This window comes from Leucopleurus acutus, assembly GCF_964270905.1.
Source record: "Leucopleurus acutus genome assembly, chromosome: 4".
Lineage (NCBI taxonomy): Eukaryota > Metazoa > Chordata > Mammalia > Artiodactyla > Delphinidae > Leucopleurus > Leucopleurus acutus.
The window spans coordinates 67,150,207-67,173,410 of NC_139146.1; positions in this window are offsets into that span (position 1 = coordinate 67,150,207).

Genomic DNA, 23,204 nt, shown 5'->3' on the forward strand with positions numbered 1-23,204 from the left:
ATTTTGTTAAAATACAGATTCTGATTCAGTTGATCTGGGGTGGGGCATGAGATTTTGCATTTCTATCAAACTCTCAGTTGCTGCTGCTCCTTGGCAAAACCATTAGCTGCAAGACCTAGATACAACCAGATTGTCTACTCTTAAGTCCTTCTAAGTAGTACATTTGAAGTGGCAAATTCAAGGACTTATAAATGTTGCATATTGGACACATAAATGACAATAACAGAGAGGAGAATTATAATTTAGTCAATAATTATAACAAAATATATATTTACTGTTTTTATATGGAAATCACCAAAGTATAAAAATAGATTATTTTGTATTCAATAAACTTTCTTTTTATTAAAAATTTGTATTGCTTTTGTTTAATAACAAATCTAATTAATTATTTCTGCAAAAACTTCAAACAATGTAGATATCTATGCAATAAAATATTTATATGATAATATATATAATAAATATAATATCTATCTAATAAAAAGTGAGTTTTTTAACATCCCCATTCTACTTCCAGAAGTAACCACTGTTGAGTTTATTTGTTGTGTACACTCCAAAGTATTTTTGTCCCCTCTTTAAATATGTATTGTTGGGTTATGAAAACAAGATTTTATTCTGTGTCTTGTTCTGCAACTTGTTTTTTAAACTTAATATTTTGTGATCATTTCCGTTTCAATATATACAGACCTTTCACATTTTTACTGGTTGCATGCATACACAGTTGCATAATATTTAACTATTAAAAAAATGACAGACATTTAGGCTCATTCCAATTTTTGTCTTTAATTAAATATTCTGTACACTTAAGAAAAATGATCTACCAGAACAATTATAACTCAGTAAAAGTAATCTGCATGGAATGTGTATACCTCTCCCATTCACTACAACTTCACTTTCTACAGAGATCGAATCCAAGGAAGTTCTGAGTCCTTTAATCATGGCACCTCCTTCCAAGCCCCAGATAACCTCCAGACTCTTTACTTTTGGATCTATAAGGGGAAGATGATATATCTATTGATTTTCAGTCTGATTGCTAATGATAATATTCCTCAAAAATATATTGAAAAAAGCAAGTGAACTGGAGGTGTTCAAATGGAGTATGGTGTCCAAGGCAGGTTCTATGTGCATAGCCCAGTCCTGTATTTTAAAACCGCACTGAAATTAACATGTTCAGATATCTTTGTTTGGTCTGGATAAATAGCCTATGGTTTGCAGAAAAGAGATTATATGTTTATTCTAATTTATAAAAAAAAGCATTTTAGAGATAGGAATTGGATATGGGCCTTGAGAGTTATGAGACTTTCTCAGTCATAAAATTAACATAGCTAGTTTTCATATATTTAAAGAAATCAGTCTACAGTGCTTTAAGTCTAGACTCTAAAGGGAGAAATATCATTTCCTCTAATGTATATTTAATAATTAAAACTGTCTACACAGAATTGTTAATAGAAATTTCTTGGTCTACCAAATATTCTCTGACCTAAAAGAAGGCCATTGGAGAATGTTTCTGTAATATTTTGAAAGAAAAATCAGCCGTCTATATCTTTTATTTATTGACAGACTACTGGTAGTGACAGGTATAATGAAAAATCTGTTTCCTATTGTGTTCTCCCCAATGGCAACTGCACCCTTTTTCTATGGACCCTGAAACAATAAGACCACTTCCAAAGCCACAGATAACTTCATTTACAGCATTTGTAAAAGTCTTCTGAAATGCACTATCTCCACTCTCTTCTCTGACCCTTAAAATGTGTCTGGAGCTTTACGAATCATCTTTCCCTTGAGTTTACAGAAAGATGTCTCCTTGCCCCTTTCCAGAAACAAGCTCTTACCTCTGCCCTCAGTTTTATGGTACAATTTTACTGTTTCTTTGTATATTTTTTCCTCACTGGATTAAGCTCCTGGAAGACAGAATACTATTTTTCTTACACTTATATTTCCTCAACACCTATCTCATCCTCTTATATGCCAATCCTAAATTTTAAGATATTAAGAGTAAATTTTCAAGCATGACAGTAGTGATTTCATCTTAGGATTGCATATCTCTCTTAAATCTTTTTTGGTTTTATAATCATTTAAAAGTTTTTTCTCACCATTTTGTTCAATAGCTCTTTAAATCATTTTGGAGGTAGTTTTGAAATAAACACTAATCAAATGAGTGGTTAATAAATATTGGAGACATCAGAAATCTTACTGGTTTATATTTTGTGAAGTAAAAAAAAAAGCCAGAATAATTACTACTCTCTTTAGCACACACACCTTATTATATTGAAGTTTAGACTCAAATTAAATTCTACTCTTCCTTTTCATTACCTTTTATTGTCTTTAGTGTTTAAAAGTTACAAAATATATTTGTTTACTTCATTTATGGTCTTTACAACTGTGTGGTTATCTAGGCTTCTGATATAGTACTTCGTTTAAAAGATGGGCACTTTGTAATGTCTTAGGTTATTCTTCAGGAACTGAAAAATTAATCTCCTAAAATGCCAAGAAGACTATATTATACCCCGCCTTTCTCCCCAGCTCCGGCAACACAAATAGCACCACACAAAAATGTGTGGCTATAATTGATATGGTCATCTCACCTATAAAGATATAGTTTGGAAAGAAGCCTGAACTCAATGGCTGGGTCATGGCATGCTTTGGTATTACTGTTCCAAAACCTCTAGATAAGCCTCTGGTTCCTAACTCTGACATAGGGTTGGGGTAAGAGGTAAATTTATTGGTCTCATTATGGTGACATCTCACCAATGTAGAGAAAACATACTTAAATAGGTTAGAAGTAAATAGAGTACTATACCTACTTATGCACGTTGTTTAAATAAATGCAAAAATTTATTTGTTCAGTATCTGCTTTAGATGAAGAAAATGGCCAGAGAGAGTCTTTATGGAGATAAGAGAAATTTACATGAACATTCACCAGGTTGAAGCTCCAGAGAGTGATGTTTTCCGTGATGTACACAGTCATTGACCCTTTCAAAGAAAAAAAGCCTACCATCTTTTCAGGGAAATCCTGAGTCAAAGTGTAGTGCCAAAGACCTTGTCAGTTTTTGCAGCAGTTGGAACGTAGGACCGGAAACAATAGAACGTAGGACCAGAAACAATAGGTTTGGTCCTTAATCGTTCATCAGTGAAAGCCTCAAGCTAAACTTTTCCAAGGCGAGGCAACACAGCAGGAAAAGGAGAGTAAAGATTCATTTAGTGATACACTTATAAGACTTTGGGATGTGAAAGCAGGGAAGATCGCACCTGAGGGGAAGGCAGTTTGAAAGGCAGGAGAATGTGGAGAACCAGCAGTGGCATTGATGCTGTTCTTGAGGAAGAGCAAAGCCTAACAGCTGAATCCAGGAGAGAAGGGAGCTGTGAAATGGAGAGCAGGGGAGGCACACCTCAGGAAACTGCAGGAAGCCAAGAGAACGGTTGAGGAGCAAGACTTGCTTTCGTGGAAAAGGAAAAGAATGGGCAGGAGGAAGTCACCAGTTGACAGGGAAAGGAAGTAGTAATAATACCGGTCATTGAGGTAGGAGAATACTTAGCGTTTGAGGGTTGACTTACACTATGAACGTGCTGGTTTGTTAGAGCCTTCTCTCAATCTTATTCACAATATTACTTGGCACTCTCATAAATCTTGACTCCCAGTCCACTGATGTTGTTGTTACACTATGTTAAATTGCCTATGAAGAAGGAGGAATGCGTTAGATTTGGGTAGATGAACGGTTGCTGCTGACAAGATATTTTTGAGATAAATGAAGGAGGACTGGAAAAAGGATCCTTTGTCTATGCTTTTAGTAATTTTGGAGAGGACAACTCAAACAGCTGAGAAATGGAAATCTTGGGACCATTTATTCTAGATTTTTTTTCTTTTCCCTTAAAGTAGATAAACCCAGACTTTTGAAAAAAAATGTGGCAGTCATTAAGAGGAGAGATTCAGTAATGGGAGTACATGTTGAAATGCCATCTTCTTCAGAATTCAAAAGCTGACCAGAACTATATGTAAATTTACATAAAACATAGCTCATTGAACATGAATCCATGCCTCCTGTTCTCCCTAACTGGTTTTTGTGTATCAGTATGAATTAAATCAATCAGTATCTGTATCAATTAAATGCATATTTTGTGGTGAAATGTTGAGATCAGTGATTCACAATGAGTGTTGCCATTCAGTGGAATTTTGAAGTACTAGTGCAAAGATGGCCTGGGTAGCAGCCACCAACTTTGATTTTGCCTGTAAAACATTACAAACAACACAAAAACAAACAAAAAGGAACCATTACCTAATGACCTCACGATTTCCAAAAAAAGGATATTTTAAAGCCAAAAATTTAAGAGGAGAAAGGAACTGATTCAAAAGTAAAACAGGGGCTTCCCTGGTGGCGCAGTGGTTGAGAGTCCACCTGCTGATGCAGGGGACACGGGTTCGTGCCCGGTCTGGGAAGATCCCACGTGCAGCGAAGTGGCTGGGCCCGTCAGCCATGGCCACTGAGCCTGCGCGTCCAGAGCCTGTGCCCCGCAACAGGAGAGGCCATAACAGTGAGAGGCCCGCGTACCGCAAAAAAACCCCCCCAAAACCAAAAAACAAATCGAGTACATTTAACTCTTTGAAAAATTCACTACTTTACCCTATCTTTCTCATTTTTCCACAGGTTGCTGAAAGCTATAATGGATGTCCTGAGATCACAGAAAGGCACTTGGGAACTACTGGGTTAGTTTACAGTGTGGCGGCTCTGGAAGCGGCAGTGAGATTATCAGCCTGCCTGATTTCCATTTCCAATTCCAATCCAGTGTTCTCTTTGCCATGTTTTTACAATACCATCTCTGATATACCAGATTTGACTAAGTTCTGCTTTTTTTCCCCTTACGCATTAAAGGAGATGTCACAGCTCTAGCTCTCTAGAAGCAGATGCTGAGATGGTGTTTGCAATACAAGGTATTTTGTAAAGATCAATGCCTCTGAAAACGGGTGAAGAAGCAGGATTGAAGAGGAAGAAATCAAACTATGCCCCAGGTCTGGAGGTCTGAAGCCTCAGCTAACTCATTGTGGACATCTGGAACATGAAGTATTCATCAGAGTTGTCCTTTTCTCTTTCCAAATGGCTCAAGCTTTGGATCCCCCTTATGTGAAGTGACTGAATGTGGGGCTGCCCCAGGATGGCCTGGTTTGTGGCGAGGTGGGTCTCCGCAGCTGAGGTAGACCTTGAAGGAGCCGAGAGGTGGAAACTGTCCACTGACTCCTTCTCTAAAGGGGAAACTGAGCAGCATTTCTCTGTGTCTCCCTCTGGTCACTTGTGACTAGTATTTAAATACTAGTCAATTTAAATGGGTGTATTTAATTTAATGGGTGTATTTAAATGGGTGGAGCAAAACTCTCAGATGAGTTATTGGATTGTTTTAATCAATTTTTCTAGTCTAATCCTTTCACTTCAAATTGTTATTTCACAATCATTTCATCCCTTCTTTTATCTTTGAACAATGATTTTGATTCTATAATTTACCTTTAAAATACAAACATAAAGGACACATAAATCTAATAGTTAATCGGCCATGTAGAAATTCATCAATAAATACTTGAATGAATGAATAAAGATTTGCTTGCATATATTGTATATTTCATTATGTCAAAAACTGAAAGATGGAGTGTTGGAAACTTTCCTGAATTGTAAACTGATGTAGGGCTCATCATATCTTAAATTTTTTGAGAAAATATCTTGTGGTTGGCTTTAAAAAAGAAAAGTCATTTTGTCAGAAAGTATATGCCTTCAACATGCAAATACCATGTTGGAAATGAATCAGAGTGAGATAATTCTTATATTCAATTTAATTAGTATATAAACTATAAAAAAATTTGAAATGTAAGCCTATATGCCTATTTGGTTTTTTACATGATGATCACTTTTAGAATGATCTGATTAAATAAGTCAAGTAGACAGGATGATTTTATTAAAAAGAGAAAATATCAATAGATCATTAAAATCTATAACAATACCATAATTGTAAACTCTCTGTTCTGTAGCTCTTTCATGCCAAACACAATGAAAAATGAGTTTATATTTAATCATTTATTTTTTCATTCACTGACATATGGTAAATTTACATGATAAATTATAGTATGCAAAAATATGCGACCCATTAAATACTTGATCATTTTGAAAAATGTTTTGAATAAAATTTATGACTTATTATGATTCAAGACACTTCCATTTTCTGCTGTTTAAAATAAAAACTGAAAATCTGAACTTATCTTTCAAAACATTATGAAGTTATAGATGAGAGTGTGCCAATCTCCTAAAATTAATCATAAATATTTAGACTTTTAGTTTCATCTACATAGGATAGACTTATATCTATTTTATCTCAGAGAACAATTTTATTGAAGCATTAATTTTGCCAAACAAAATCAACAAAGGATGGTTTTTCAGGATACTTTTAAATCTCTTAGTAAAACCAAGAGAAATACAAACCCAAACACGAACTACAGTAAACCACTGCACTAGAAGAACTAATTGTACCTAAGAGATATTTCAGGTCGAAACATTCAAAAAGTATATTTCAAACAACAAAACAAAACCTTATATCAATAATGTCACTCGTCTTGGATGGTTTTGCTGATTCTACTCCTGTGGCTGGGGCAGAATTGATTCTCATCTTTTTAGATGACAAAGTGAACATTGTGTAATGGAAGGCTGTTAAAAATTGCTAACATTAGGATCTATTGTGTTATTTTATGATGGTATTTCAGGCTTTGAAACCAGAATCTCAGAATGAATAAGATTAACATTCTAGATACAGGTTACATTGTCTTTTTTTTTTTTTTGGATGAGATACTCATGTTCAGGTACTGAGTGGTCTGGGAAAATATAAGGAACTGATAGTAGTTGTTTAGGGTAAGAGATCCTCACCTAAAATGTTTAAACATTGTTGTATAAATGTTCTGGATCAAAAAGGATCTTGCTGTGATTTATGTCATAGAGTGTTCTGCCTTTGTTTTCCTCTAAGAGTTTTATATTGTCTGGCCTTACATTTAGGTCTTTAATCCATTTTGAGTCTATTTTTGTATATGGTGTTAGGGAGTGTTCTAATTTCATTCTTTTACACGTACCTGTCCAGTTTTCCCAGCACCACTTACTGAAGAGGCTGTCTTTTCTTCACTGTATATTCTTGCCTCCTTTATCAAAGATAAGGTGACCATATGTGAGTGGGTTTATCTCTGGGCTTTCTATCCTGTTCCATTGATCTATCTTTCTGTTTTTGTGCCAGTACCATACTGTTTTGATTACTGTAGCTTTGTAGTATAGTCTGAAGTCACAGAGCCTGATTCCTCTAGCTCTGCTTTTCTTTCTCAACATTGCTTTCACTATTCAGGGTCTTTTATGTTTCCACACAAATTGTGAAATTTTTTTTTCTAGTTCTGTGAAAAATGTCATTGGTAGTTTGATAGGGATTGCATTGAATCTGTAGATTGCTTTGGATGGTACAGTCATTTTCACAATGTTGATTCTTCCAATCTAAGAACATGGCATATTTCTCCATCTGTTTGTATCATCTTTACTTTCTTTCATCAGTGTCTTATAGTTTTCTGCATACAGGTCTTTTGTCTCCTTAGGTAGGTTTATTCCTAGGTATTTTATTCTTTTTGTTGCATTGGTAAACGGGAATGTTTCCTTAATTTCTCTTGCAGATTTTTCATCATTAGTGTATAGTGTATTTTGTATCCTGCTACTTTACCAAATTCATTGATTAGCTTTAGTTGTTTTCTGGTAGCATCTTTAGGATTTTCTATGTATAGTATCATGTCATCTGCAAACAGTGACAGTTTTACTTTTTCTTTTCTGTTTTTGATTCCTTTTATTTCTTTTTCTTCTCTGACTGCCATGGCTAAAACTTCCAAAACTATGTTGAATAATAGTCGTAAGAGTGGGCAACCTTGTCTTTTTCCTGATCTTAGTAGAAATGGTTTCAGTTTTTCACCATTGAGAATGATGTTGGCTGTGGGTTTGTCAAATATGGCCTTTATTATGTTGATGTAAGTTCCCTCTATGCCTACTTTCTAGAGGGTTTTTATTGTAAATGGATGTTGAATATTGTCCAAAGAGTTTTCTTCATCTATTGAGATTATCACGTGGATTTTATCCTTCAATTTTTTATTATGGTGTATCACATTGATTGATTTGCGTATATTGAAGAATACTTGCATTCCTGGGATAAACCCCACTTGATCATGGTGTATGATCCTTTTAATGTGCTGTCAGATTCTGTTTCCTAATATTTTGTTGAGGATTTTTGCATCTATGTTTATCAGTGATATTGGCCTGTAGTTTTTTTTTTTGTGACACCTTTGTCTGGTTTTGGTATCAGAGTGATGGTGGCCTTGTAGAATGAGTTTGGGAGTGTTCCTCTCTCTGCTGTATTTTAGAAGAGTTTGAGAAGGATAGGTGTTAGCTCTTCTCTAAATGTTTGATAGAATTCGCCTGTGAAGCCATCTGGTCCCGGCCTTTTGTTTGTTGGAAGATTTTTAATCACTGTTTCAATTTCAGTGCTTGTAATTTGTCTGTTTATATTTTCTATTTCTTCCTGGTTCAGTCTCAGAAGGTTGTGCTTTTCTAAGAATTTGTCCATTTTTGCCAGAATGTGTATTTTGTTGGCCTATAGTTGCTTGTAGTAATCTCTCATGATCCTTTGTATTTCTGCAGTGTCAGTTGTTACTTCTCCTTTTTCATTTCTAATTCTGTTGATTTGAGTCTTCTCCCTTTTTTCTTGATGAGTCTGGCTAATGGTTTATAAATTTTGTTTATCTTCTCAAAGAACCAGCTTTTAGTTTTATTGATCTTTTGACCCACCTCCTAGAGAAATGGAAATAAGAACAAAAATAAACAAATGTGATCGAATGAAACAAATGCTTTTGCACAGCAAAGGAAATCATAAACAAGATGGAAAGACAACCCTCAAAATGGAAGAAAATATTTGCAAATGAAGCAACTGACAAAGGATTAATCTCCAAAATTTACAAGCAGCTCATGCAGCTCAATATCAAAAAAACAAACAACCCAATCCAAAAATGGGCAGAAGACCTAAATAGGCATTTCTCCAAAGAAGAAATACAGATTACCAACAAACACATGAAAGGATGCTCAGCATCACTAATCATTAGAGAAATGCAAATCAAAACTACAATGAGGTATCATCTCACACTGGTCAGAATGGCCATCATCCAAAAATCTACAAATAAATGCTGAAGAGGGTGTGGAGAAAAGGAACCCTCTTGCACTGTTGGTGGGAATATAAATTGATACAGCCACTATGGAGAACAGTATGGAGGTTCCTTAAAAAGCTAAAATTAGAACTACCATATGACCCAGCAATCCCACTACTGGACATATACCCCAAGAAAACCATAATTCAAAAAGAGTCATGTACCACAATGTTCATTGTAGCAGTATTTACATTAGCCAGGACATGAAAGCAACCTAAGTGTCCATCGACAGATGAATGGATAAAGAAGATGTGTCACTTGTATATGATGGAATATTACTCAGCCATAAAAAGAAACGAAATTGAGTTATTTGGAGTGAAGTGGATGGGCCTAGAGTCTGTCATACAGAGTGAAGTAAGAAGTAAGTCAGAAAGAAAAAGACAAATACCATATGCTAACACATATATATGGAATCTAAAAAAGAAAATGGTTCTGAAGAACCTAGGACCAGGACAGGAATAAAGACGCAGACGTAGAGAATAGACTTAAGGACACGGGGAGGGGGAAGTGTAAGCTGGGACGAAGTGAGAGAGTGGCATTGACATATATACATTATCAAATGTAAAATAGATAGCTAGTGGGAAGCAGCTGCATAGCACAGGGAGATCAGGTCGGTGCTTTGTGACCACTTAGAGGTGTGGGATAGAGAGTGTGGGAGGGAGACACAAGAGGGAGGGGATATGGGGATATATATATATATATAGCTGATTCACTTTGTTGTACAGCAGATACTAACACAACACTGTAAAGCAATTATACTCCAATAAAGATGTTAAAAAAAAAAGTGTCTGGATCCATTTCCGGTCACACACCATTTTGCGAGTTTGGGTTACTTGGTAAAACTCAAACTTTTGATTGCTCTAAGTTGATTTTGAATTTTTAGGAGGATGGTGGAATATTAAAAGCTTTTAATCTGGGGAAGGACAGACATTTTAGAGCATTAATTCAGACAGTGGTCTAGAGAATTGGCAAAGTCAGAATGGATCCAGAAAAACCAGTTAAAAACTTCTGCAGTATTCAGGCAAGTAAGGTGAAAAAGAACAAGTTGTTGGTTATGGATTTGGAGAAGAGGAGTATAGTTTAAGAAACAGTAAGGAGGGCTATCTACAAAAGTTAACAGGCTTGTTTAAAGGGTCAAAGTCATAAAATTCAAGGAAATACTGAGGGTGGTCCCAGACTAAAGGAAACTAAAGAGACATGACAAATAAATGTAACATGTGATCCTAAACAAGTGTGTTTTTCTATAAAGGACATGATTGGGGTATTGGTCACATTTGAAAGGCTCTGAGGACTAGATGGTAGGAATGTTTCAATATTAATGTCCTGATTCAGATGATTGTGTTATGGTCATGTAGAAGAATGTCCTTTTTTAGAAATACAAACTAAAGTACTAGGAAGTGTTGAGCATTAACTTAGCAACTTAATCTCAAATAATTCAGGGAAAAAAATGTACTGTTTTGCAATTCTATGTAAGCTTAAAATCATTTAAAAAACTTATTAAAATTTTTTGTCTTTGTAATGACAATGTAAATATATATGTAATAAATATATATAATAAATATAAAGGTGTGGTACAACATCATTATAAAAACAATGTTCTTACTTAAGAAGTCCATGGCACAGAAATGTACTTGATACTAGTTGTTGTACATACGTAATTCATAATTAGGCTTTTAAAAAGTCTGCTTTAGTTAATCAGTTGAAATTTAAGCTGAGACGGTTAAAATTTACATGCATTTTTATGTTTATGGAACATAAAATACTGAACAACCCTGTGGGATCAGTCTTGGGGCTTAAACTCCTGAAATCGCACCATTTTCTCTCCTGCTTCTCCTACTTCATGACTGGTTTCTCTGGAGCAAACCTCTTTGTAAAGCACTTTCTTCCAAATACTTAGCTTGGTCACTGCTCTGGGAGAACTCAAGCTAAAAGAGAAGGTAATTAGAATTGGAAGTCAACTTGAAACCGCCAGTACAGCAAGAACTTGGAATTGAATTCTCACAGTGATCTAACTCAGTTTCAACTTTTTGGGGGGACTTTATCCCTTCTGTCTTACATTAAGACTCTAAATATCAGATGTGGTATTGGGGAGCTGCCTTAGAAAGTGAGGGAGAAGACTGCTGTCTAATAGACGACTGTTTTCTTTCCTCAAGAGGGTAGCTGTTCTGCTTGATCTAAGACTCAGCGGCATTGCTGGAGCAAACAAACTAGGGAATATTAGTGGGAAAACACCTATTCCATGCCTGGTGTTTCCTTCTATACAGGAAAGGTCTCTTGTTTTTTTTTAAATTTTTATTTTATTATTTATTTATTTATTTTTGGCTGTGTTGGGTCTTTGTTGCTGCACGTGGGCTTTCTCTAGTTGCGGTGAGCGGGGTCTACTCTTCATTGCGGTAAGTGGGCTTCTCATTGCAGTGGCTTCTCTTGTTGCAGAGCACGGGTTCGAAGCACGTGGGCTTCAGTAGTTGTGGCACGTGGGCTCTAGAGCGTAGGATCAGTAGTTGTGGCGCACGGGCTTAGTTGTTCTGCGGCATGTGGGATGTGCCCAGACCAGGGCTCGAACCCATGTTCCCTGCACTGGCAGGCGGATTCTTAACCACTGCGCCACTAGGGAAATCCCAAAAGGTCTCCTTTAGAATAACTTTTGGTTACATGGAAACCATCATTCAGTCTTCCCCAGGGGAGGAAAGACTTAACCTCAACAGTGAGTTTTTAAAGATGTTAGGGATATGTTTCTCTTCTTGGGAGCAAGCTGTTTGCAGGGAGCGTTCCTTCTTCTCTGACTCTATCATCCATAAATTAAAAACAAGCTTCAGGAAGGCTGCTGCTACCTTCTCAAGCCCTCATGTTTTCGTTTTCTGTTTTGGTCTAGTGCTGTTAAGACTACCATCACTCACAACCACTCATTCCAATGCCCATACTGTTGATCTCTTGTTATTCCTTCTTTTAAGTCATCTCCTTGTCCATTCTGCCTGGCCTCAGTATGGCTGACACATCACTCACAACTTCTCTAATTCCCACCTCTCAGTGAATGCCTTCTCTCTCTCCTGGTCTTTGCATACAATTATCTCTCTTGTTTTCATTTATTCACTCAACAAACATTGAGTACCTTCTCAACAGACCTTCCTCTAATAGTCAGTACTTTACAGAAGCTGTGTACAAGTTGTCCCTCTGTATCCATGGTTCCACATTTGCAGATTCAACTAAGTATCAAAAATATTAAGAAAATTCCAGAAAGTTCCCAGAAGCAAAACTTTAATTAGCTGGACACTGGAAACTATTTACATAGTATTTATACTACATTACATTGTATTAATACAGTGTAATTACATTACATTGTGTTAGGTATTATAAGTAATCTAGAAATGATTGATTTAAAGTATATGAGAGGATGTGCTTGCATAGGTTATATGCAAATACTATGCCATTTAATGTAAAGGACTTGCGTATCCATAGATTTTGGTATCCTCAGGGTTTAGGGGGTGGTGGTGTGGGTCCCTGGAACCAGTGCCCCTCTGATACCAAAGGATGACTGTATTCTGTCCCATAAACTTAGGGAGGAATGAATTGATTGCCAGGATAACAGATTTCTTTATTTTATCTCACCCTTAACTATACCTTTTTTTAAAAAGCCTCAAACTTCTAGGTATGAACAAATGATACAACTGGAAAATAGCGGATAATATTCAGTTTGCCATAGTCCAAGCAACAAGTGCTTTTTTCTTTTTTTCTTTTTTTTTGCGGTACGCGGGCCTCTCACTGTTGTGGCCTCTCCCGTTGTGGAGCACAGGCTCCGGACGCGCAGGCTCAGCGGCCATGGCTCACGGCACCAGCCGCTCCGCGGCATGTGGGATCCTTCCGGACCGGGGCACAAACCCGTGTCCCCTGCATCGGCAGGTGGACTCGCAACCACTGCGCCACCAGGGAAGCCCAACAAGTGCTTTTTATATAGTTTGAAATCAATTAACTCTTTCTTCTCATTTTGTAAGTGGAGGATAGTATATTTGTACATTTATATTGATATGGATTAGGGTGAAATATAAAGGTAAAATATACAAGTGAAAGAACAGTCATACCAAGTGAGAGCAGATGTAGCCTTAGAGTGGCAAAATTTTATCTAATGATCCAGTACTAACATGAAATACAAAGGTCCAGGGTGTACCTGTGATTCATGATTCTGACTTTAAAATCTTTTCAGATAATAAGCTGTTGAAGATCAGCAGTGATATGTCTATGATTCCTTCTAGAGAGATTCTAACACCACAAAAGAGGACATAGCAGTGTTCAGTAGTGCAGTTAGTGAATAGAGAATGACTACAATCTACACTCTGTTAGAGTGGAGGGAATTCTTCTCTGCTTACAAAAAAGGAAACATTGATTTGGCTAAAGATCTTGTACAGTTGAGGGCTGGAGCCCAATATGTTCAAGAGGAGGTACTCTTAGCTTCTTTCCTTTTCACAGTCTTAATCACTTACATTCTATGTTTATGCTGATGACTTTCAAATTTTTTCATTCATTCATTTTTCCATTCTCCATTTATAAACAAGGAACTGGTCTAGATGTGCCAGAGATACAGAGAAAGGCTCTCAATTTTTTTTTTTTTTCTGACAAACTCCTACTTCCCTTCAGTATTTTGTTCAGTTATCATCTCTTCTGGAAGTCTTCCTGATCTCACTATGTGACTTGGGCTAGGGTGTCCATTCGTACTTCAGTTGTGCTGTGTTAACAACTCTTTCGTGGCACTCCTGTTCTTCTAGTTTAATTGTGAGTTTATTAGTCCACCTCTTATCCTGGAGTTGAAGTGTCTTGAGGATCAGTATCCTGGCATTATAATTTCTGTCAGGTGTACCAACAAATATTTATTAAACGTATAATATTTACTGGTGTTTTGCTTATCTAGTTGCTGTGTAAAAACTACCCAAAAGTTATTGGCTTTAAACAATAACCATTTTATTTACTTACCCATCTGTAATCTGGGCTTACCTGTGTTGCATTTAGTTGGTGGACCAGCTAGAGACGGGCCCCCCCTGAAAAGCTTCTCTCTTCTCTCTGTCTCTGTCTCTGTCTCTCTGTCTCTCTCCCTCCCACTCACTGTAATCTTAGGACCTCTTCCTCCTTCCTCTGAACTTAACTTCTCTGTTATGATAGCTGGATTTCTTTTTTTTTTTTTTTGCGGTATGCGGGCCTCTCACTGTTGTGGCCTCTCCTGTTGCGGAGCACAGTCTCCGGACGCGCAGGCTCAGCGGCCATGGCTCACGGGCCCAGGCGCTCCACGGCATGTGGGATCTTCCCGGACCGCGGCACGAACCCGTGTCCCCTGCATCGGCAGATGGACTCTCAACCACTGCACTACCAGGGAAGCCCGATAGCTGGATTTCTTACCTGGCAACTCAGGGATCCCAAGAATACAAAACAATCTTCCTGGCTTTCTTAAAACAAAGGGATGGAACTGGCAGAGTGTCGCTTCCAGCACATTTGAATGAATGAAGAGAGGGCCCTGCCAGGATGTGAGCAGAGAGGAATAAGACAGAGAGGGAACACCAGAGCTGCGAACAGAGTAGACCACCATATGCCATTTTTTTGCTACTAGAAAGCCACATTTCTCTCTCACTGAAGTTACACTCCTCCCTTGCGGACCGCCCAGGGGCCTCATCCCTTTATGGCACCTAACTCAGTCTCAAGTCCCATATCCAGGTCTTTAAATCAGGTCACAGCACAGATGAGGCCCCTGGAGTACGTTTGCTGAGGCACAGCTCCTCGAGGCCAGGTCTTCTGAAGATGAACACTAGGGAATTGATGGGACAGTTCTCTTCCTCACACTTACCCGACATACAATGACTGGAGAGGGACAGATAAGCACAATAAACTCCACCTTGTAGGAGTGAGGGTGGAAGCAGCAGGGCTGTGGCACAGACAGGGAGGGTGATGCAGCTGTCTACCCAGTGTGGGTAATAAGGCATTGGGTTGTCTGTAAGAATTTAAAAACTAAAATATACCTGCCTAAATCCCAGAGTGTCACCATGTACAGGTGTGTGGATACAGTGTCAGTGATAAATACTCCTCCCAATAGAGGCAGCTCTTTCCACTCCTCTGCTTGGAACACATGGCCAGCAGACATGCATCCACAGCAATTCTGAGATCCAGCGGGCATGGACCACCAGTCCCTCAATTAGGTCCAGTCTGTCCCTGGGGAGTAACTCTTCATGCCTTCTCTCCATTGTAAGTCGTTCATCTCAATAGTTAGGATGAAAAGCTCCACAACTCGCCAACTGTGTGACCTTGACCAGGTGACTTTATCTTTTTGAACCTCCATGTCTTCATCTGTAAAATGGGGATATTTTTGAATAGTACTTACTGTGAGACTTAAGTGTCGTGAGGCTGTTATAAGACTTAAATGCGATATTACACATAAATCAGTAATATTTTATACATATACATGAGATATTATATATAAAAATGAGATGTTTAAATATATTACATATAAAAATCTTAAACAGTGACTGGTGTATAATAAATCCTCAATAGGTATGCACTATCATTATTATTTTACATGTGTCTCGGCTCTATAAAATGTAACATGAAGACTAGAACGCTATTGGGCCCAGCAAAGCACTGTATGCTGTTCAAATAATATATGAATATATATATTTTTTCCCTATGTGTTCATTTATATAAGAAGACAATTTGAAATTGTCAGTATATTTTTGCAGCTGGGAAGAAATACTTGGAGATGAGAGGTGAAATAATTCTGAAGATCAGAGCCAAGTATAAACCTTAAAATAAAACTGAAACATGGATTGATTTAGATCACGTAGAGCACAAAATCAGTGTAAAAAGCTGCAATGAAGTTAAGTTTTCCAACATATTTAAAACATGCCCAGGGCAGCATGAGGGATTTTGTAATGGTCTCTTTTGTTATGAAAAGGGCACAGAATATAAAATCAGATGTCATGGTTCTCGGAGGATGGTATCCAATTATCCTTATCCATTACTAGGAGACTGCAGTGAAACTTTACATGGTGGCTGCTTGCAGAGTCCAAAGTGACAGTCCTGTCAGTCATAGCCTACTTGCCCTTCCAGTGGTCACTGAAATATTGAAAGAAATCAAGAAGAGTTGAATCTTTTGGGAAGACTTGATGTGATGATGTATTGGAAAGAGACAACGGGTGCATTAGATGTCAGGACTATTCTTTGTGTTACAACTTTCTTTAAACCGTGCTATCTGCCGCTGCCTCCTTTGCTTGGAATCTGTCTTTTCATAGCGTCTCTTGAATCCTTTCTCCAATTTGGACAGATTCAGATCTTTCCAGGTTTTTAAACCAATTTTCAAAGGAACAAGGTGCAAATCACTGTAAAAATAATCTTTTCTAAATAATAGATGAGGACTCTAAATCATATGCTCAGCTCTAGAAGCCTATGGCCCAATACTTGCTCTTGGGTTACTGGGTTACCCTGAATCTCCTGCTTTGTGTGTTTGACCCAGGATTTCACAAATTCAATGTCTGACTGCCACTGCCCACCTCCTCAATTAGTAGAATCTGACTTTTTCCTAGGTGCTTGCTATTTTAGGCTAGTTGCTTCTCCTAACACAAATGTACCACCTTTACTAAATGATAAAATATACCCAGTATTTTTTATGGAGACCCACGTACACCTGGCTGACAGTTGCTGGTCACCCTTTGAGACATGAGGTCTTGCCTTTACGGTTTAGTATTTTGGTGCCTGCTGCATTACTGATAGTATCTACAATGACTGTCACAATTCTATGATCTGAATTCCTTGCTTCCCTATCCCAGCGGCTTACTACTTCTGTCAATTTCTAAAACAAATCAATAGACTGTTGGTGTCCCTTGGGTACTTACTCTATCTAGATGACCCTTTTTGAAATCAAGACAGTTGCCCTTGGTAGTTCTTTGTCTTCACTCCACATCCCAACTTGGTCCACTCAAATACCAAATAGACCATAGCTACTCAATTTAGGACATGTGTGATTTCTGTTTTCACATTTAATGTGCTTCTTATTGCTGTTGAGTGAAAAGCCATAGGGGTAAATCAGCAGATTTGTTTTTGTTTGTTTTCTAATTATACTATCCCTGTAGGTTTCAGCCAAAGAAAATGTTGCATTTATTAATTAGCTTAACTGAGCAGGACACAGTCCATATGAAATAATTGAGTCTTTATACAAAATTCTTTTTAAAATTGAAACCCAGAGATAATCCACATACTCTGCCTTTGGTAAAAAGCATCTTTTTCTTTTTTCTTTTTTGTTTAACTGAGCACCAACCATGCCAGAGTGACTAATACATAATCAAGTGAGCTGATAGGATTTTTTCATTTTGTCTTCCCCATTATTTGATAAAAAGAATAATAAATACAAGCTTCACCAGCAGAAGGTGGGGGAAAGGAAAGAAATGTCCCTAGATAAGTAGGAATTGAACATTTCTTGTTCCTACCAGTATTAACCTGAGGTGGTTGATGAAGGAGACGGTAACTTCATTAACCAGACTCACTCACTGGAAGTGGTGTAAGAACATACCCTAGAGCTTCATGCAGGGATAATTCTTTAGCTGTTGCAACAGGAAAGCCAGACACGATCCTCTGATCCAAAGGGTCCTACAGGTGGGTCCAGCCTGTAGACTGAGACCAATGTCTTCTCTGGACTGAAGATCTGCAGGACAGATTCCTGAACAAGTATAACAGACTGTGTTTTTCAGAAAGGTCAAAGCAATATTTCAGTCACACCTGCTCTTCCAGAACCTTGTTGTGCCCTATCAGGAGGTTGAGTCTATTTTCTCTCCCTTTGAACCTGGGCAGGCATGTGACTGCTCTGACCAACAGAGTACAGCAGAAGTGACGCTTCATGTCTTATGATACAGCTTGAGTCTGGCTCGCCTTTTCTGTGACACTTACTCTTGGGACCCTGACCTCACATTGTGAAGAAGCCCAAGCAACATGAGTGTTCAGTATAAAGAGATTTTCAGGCAACAACCCCAGCTAATGTGTTTGACTGAGCTTTTGTAATACGATTTCGGTATCCAGCTTTGAGACTGTAGCAGGCCTCAGATATCCTAGAGCAGAGATAATCCCTTCCTGCTATGTCCTGTCTGAATTCCTGATTCACGGAAGCCAAGAACATAATAAATGGTTGTTTTGTGCATTGAGTTTGGGGATAATTTGTTTTGCAGCCTTAGTAACTGGAACAAGTCTTAGCTGGCTGCTTCTTAAAGTAGCCTGATTAATCTCAGCATATATCCCTGTGTTATGTGTCATGTGACTATAGAAATGAAACAAACAAAAAACAAGTCGTAATATCTCTCCTCTCCTCTAACTGGAAAGCCAGGTATACTTTCAGAAGTTTAATTAAGGTTTCTGTGTTTTGTGTCACAATCTGAAAGTTCTCACCCATTCTGAAATGGATAAATTTAGTTTTAAAAGCCCCCCAATTTCTACAAGACAAACTCAAAAGAGAACTTATTTACTGAGGATAAAAACATATGCAACTCACTTCACGTAAGGTTAATGTCCTTGACTTATAGTGTTCCTTCAAATCAATAAGAAACAACAACCTGATAGAAAAATTTGGAACAAATATATACAGGAAATTCAGGGAAAAAAATTGAAATGTTTGTTAAACATGAAAAAGACTTCATCTCACTCATAATCAGAGAAATGCAAATTAAATTGAGATACTAGGATATTTTTTCACATATAAGATTGGAAAAGATCAAAAGTTCACTAACAAGTTGGTAAGGGTGTGAGGAAATAGACATTCTCATACTTTCCAAGACAGTTCAGATAAGAACAATTACACACACACACACACACACACACACACACACACAATGTATGTATAAGGTTATTATTTGCTGTAACATTGTTTATAATGGCAAATGATTGAGAACCACCAAAATACGCTTCAACGGAGCTTTATATATATAAATTACGGTATATCTGTATGATAGAATAGTACATATCCAAATTTCAAGGCAAATGAGAAAGTTCGTTATGATCAAGTGATATACAAAGTGTCAGAATTAAGTGAAAAAAACAAGCTGCAATATCTTGTTTTATTTTTACAATACTGTCGTAAATTTAAAAATATTATACATATATATATATGCATATATACTTGTTTAAATACTCATGGAATATCCCTGGGAGGGTATATAACAACTGTTAGCATTGTTTACCTCTGGAGAGGGGAGCTGAATAAGTAGGAAGAAAGGTAGAAGGCAGAATTTTCACTGTCTTACATTTTTGTAATTTTTGCAACGTATAAATATATGATCTAGTTTTAAATACATAAAATATTTAAAAAATTCTGATTCAACCCTATTATAATACATTTCTTTATGTATTTGTATCTCTTGCTCGACCAGGAGCATCTAGGGTTACCCCTCTATATGCCTAGTGCCTGCTGAGATCTTAGCAGAGAGCTGGCATTCCTGTATTTATGGAAGGACTGCAAGGTGGCCTCTGGTGACCAGGATAACATAGCCATAGTCTGCCGAGTTAAAGGGATGCGGGTGATTTGAATGTGAAATATCTCATGGCAGCCTTTGGGAAGGCTTCTGGGAAGACCTGATGCTTAAGCTGGTCCTCCACTCAAAGAAAGGAAAGATACATATAGGATATGGGATAGGGCAGGAGGGCTTTACAGGCACAAAAGGAAAAAATGGCTTCTGGAAGATGTGAGTAAACTGAGGTGACTGAGCAGTCTTGCAAGAAGGGGAGAGAGTATGCAGTTGAGAGAAAAGATCAAGGGTGATTTTTATTTTGTGAGCCTAAACAGGGAACATCTGTTGTTTATGTAGTTAATGCAGAGGCCCTAGCAGTCAAAACAAAACCTGGTGCATTTTAAATGATTGATGACTAATTGATTCAGGCGGTTGCTTCCTGCTATAATTCTTTAGCACTTCACTAACCAAGCCACCTTATGTGGCTCCCGAGACAGATGCTAGCTGCTTGGAGTAGGGAAACATAACTCAAAGAAACAATTTTTAATGCTATAGTGCAGATTTAAAAGTCATTCTGTCGGCCTCTGAAGATAAAAAATGGACAGAGTCATCTGATATTTCTAAATAGACGAATTCAGTTTATATTTACATTTTACATCTCTCTCTCCACACATAAATTAGCAGTTATAGTATTAACATCTGGTGTTTATATAGTACAGACAATCCCCAACCTTACAGTTGTCACCCAGAAGTTCATTTGTGGGTTTGTTATTTTCCCATAGAAATAATGTTGTAAATGATACCCAGATCATCAGACCAGTCTGCAGAAATTAAATTAAGTATTATGTTCCTGAAGTTTTATAAGGAGAGTATTCTTTTAACCCTATATCAATATTATTCACTCCTCTGCATGTGTGTCTGAGAAAATACATTGCAACAACAGGAACTTATTTCTTTCTGTATCGCAATAGAGAGAGATAAGAGTACCAGCTTCTCAGCATGAGCAAGTTATTCATTCTCTGTTGTTTCTACCTCTCTACTGTGCACAGTGAAGATGCTAGTCTGGGGACAGTATACTCTAGGTGTTCACAGGTAAGTGACAAAGGACAACTGCCCGTGGCTTTGACACCAGAAAGTCTTGGGTGCAAATCCAACCTCTGCCTCTGATTTGCAATCTCTCTTGATAAGTTAGTCAACTTTCTACCTCAGGTGCTTCATCTGTAAAATAGGGATAAATCTGCCTATTTTACTGGTCTTTGTGAGTATAAAATGCCATAATATACACACAAGTAGAAGCAGAATAGTGGAATGTTAACATGTGGGCACCCTAGTCATACTGCCTGGGTTCATGTATTTGACCTATTTGGTGCTAAATGATTGGCCTTGGGCTAGTAATTGAACCTAGTGGCTCTCAAACTGTGTTGTATATTAGAATTACCTGGGAAGGTTAAAAAATTCCTGCTGCCTAAGCCCCACCCCATATCAGTTAAATTAAAAAATAGTCCTGTGGGTAAGACTCAGAGGTCAGTATTTTTTTTTTTTTTTTTTGCGGTACGCGGGCCTCTCACTGCTGTGGCCTCTCCCGTTGTGGAGCACAGGCTCCGGACGCGCAGGCTCAGCAGCCATGGCTCACGGGCCTAGTCGCTCCGCGGCATGTGGGATCCTCCCGGATCAGGGCACGAACCCGTGTCCCCTGCATCGGCAGGTGGACTCTCAACCACTGCGCCACCAGGTAAGCCCAGAGGTCAGTATTTTTAACCCCTTTTTCCCCAGGTGATTCCAACCTGCAGCCAAGCTTAGCTTCTGTTCATCATGTGTACAATGGAGGAATTTACCGTTTCTGTCAGTGGAGTTAGAGAATTGAAAGAAATAATCCAGGTGAAACATTTAGCACAGTGCCTGGCCCCTATTAAATACTTGATACAGCTTTGGTCTTATTCTATAAAGTGACTGTGACAGTGAAATTGATCAACACATCTGTGCTTTTCAGAAAATTGATTATTTCCTGTCCCAGTTCTCTCCTGCACTCTGCATTCTCTATGCCCTGGATCATCTGTCATAGTTTTCCTGTTTAATAAAATTGTAGTGTGTGGGAAAAGGATGAATACCTGGAGTGCAAAACTAGATTTACCCTTAAATGGCCTTGTATTTAGGGGTAAAGTTTTAAATCTGGGCAAAGTTTTAAATCTGTCTGTGCCAGGTTTCTCTGTATTTCCCATAGAATCTATCTTACAAAATACTTGCATACTTGAAAGGAAAAAAAGGCATTGAGAGGCTCAGGGAGACAGGACAATAAATATCCAGGACCCTGTGCCCCTCTTGGTTTTTCCTGGCAATAATTGCTGCTGTTCTCTGGGGGGAAGATGGGTAGAAGATAGGAAAATGTACTTTTGTTATAGCAACCCAAACTAAGTTAGAAATTGGTGTGGAGAAATGAGGTGCTGCTATCACAAATACCTAAAAATGTGAAGCAGCTTTGGAACTGGGTAATAGGTAAAGGCTAAAAGAGTTTTGAGGTGTACGGTAGAAACCAAGATTGATGTGAAGGAACTTTTAAAAGCAATTCTGGTGAGAATTCAGAAAGGAAAGAGGGGAGCTGTAGAGAAAGCCTCTGTGTTCTTAGAGGGTATGCCTAATCATGAACACAATGTTGATAGAAATACATAGGGACAGTAAAGGCCATTATGTTGAGGTCTCAGATGAAAATAAGAAACATGTATTTGGAAACTGGAGGGAAGGTGATCCTTGTTATAAGGTGGCAAAGAATGTGGCTGAATTGTGTTCATGTTCTAGTGTTCTGTGGAAGGTAGAACTTGTAAGCTATGAAACGGACACTTAGCTGAGGAGATTTCTAAGCAAAGTGTTGAAGAAGTGGCTCGGTTCCTCCCGACAGCTGATAGCAAAATGCAGGAAGAGAGAAATGAATTGAAGAAGGAATTGTTAGACAACAAGGAATCAGAACTTAACGATTTGGAAAAATTTCAGCCTATCCATATTGCAAAAGAAAACAAAGGAAAAAAAACGAAAGAGAGAGAGAAATTGTGGTTGGAAGAGAACACGAAGGGTGTGTCCAAGCTACCATTTGATAAGGAGATGAGGATGGATATGAGCCACAGATTTAATCAGCCACCTCAACAGAAGCCAGGAGCTATTCTTCAAGACATGGAAGAATGACTCTAAAGGTGATTCAGGGATTATTAGGGTTTCAGAAGGTGGGGAGGCCATCACACTGCTTTCAACAGTTCAGATTGTCTCTATCCATAGACGAGTAAGCAAGGCTTCCCAGAGCCCTGGGGGCATGAGCCCTGCCAGGCCGAGCTGAGGGGCAGGACTGCTGCCCCAGGGGGGAAGAAGGTAGGACTACCTTCACAGTTTGCATTATTAGATTTTGGACTTGCTTGGGGCTACCATCATTCCTTCTTATTTCTTCCTTTTGGAATGGGAATATGTATCTTACGCTTGTTGCACCATTGTATTTTGAAGAAATACAATGGTTTGGTTTC